General features: G+C 32.3%; 1 protein-coding gene across 1 annotated transcript in view; it reads right to left on the bottom strand.

Annotated features, from left to right (window-relative positions):
- Window positions 1-350, bottom strand: part of LOC119594804 (endonuclease/exonuclease/phosphatase family domain-containing protein 1-like) — a 29,816-nt gene that overhangs the window by 12,547 nt on the left and 16,919 nt on the right. The window lies entirely within an intron of this gene.

Here is a 350-nt window from a genome sequence, read left to right on the forward strand (position 1 = left end):
TATCCTGCATCCAGTACATCACAAAGGCCAAGCACCTATTACATAGTTACTGAATAGAGTTGTGGTGACCTATTGTTCACTGAGCACAAATATTTAGTTTAGTAATAATATTAAAAATGTAATACTTCACAGTTTACATCAAGCAAAATGATGTGATAATAATGACCAAAGATGAGCAGACAAAACATAATCTCTGCATTTTGCTAAGAAAATATTACCAGAATATACTGGTACATTTTTGTATTATTTCCTGTGTCATTATTCTAAAAATAAGAAATAAGCCCTTGGAAAGCCCCAAGGTAGAAGTCTGGTAGCTTAACTAAACTCAACCAAATTTGAACAATTTCCCT

Source organism: Penaeus monodon, chromosome 34, assembly GCF_015228065.2.
Source record: "Penaeus monodon isolate SGIC_2016 chromosome 34, NSTDA_Pmon_1, whole genome shotgun sequence".
NCBI classification, from domain to species: domain Eukaryota; kingdom Metazoa; phylum Arthropoda; class Malacostraca; order Decapoda; family Penaeidae; genus Penaeus; species Penaeus monodon.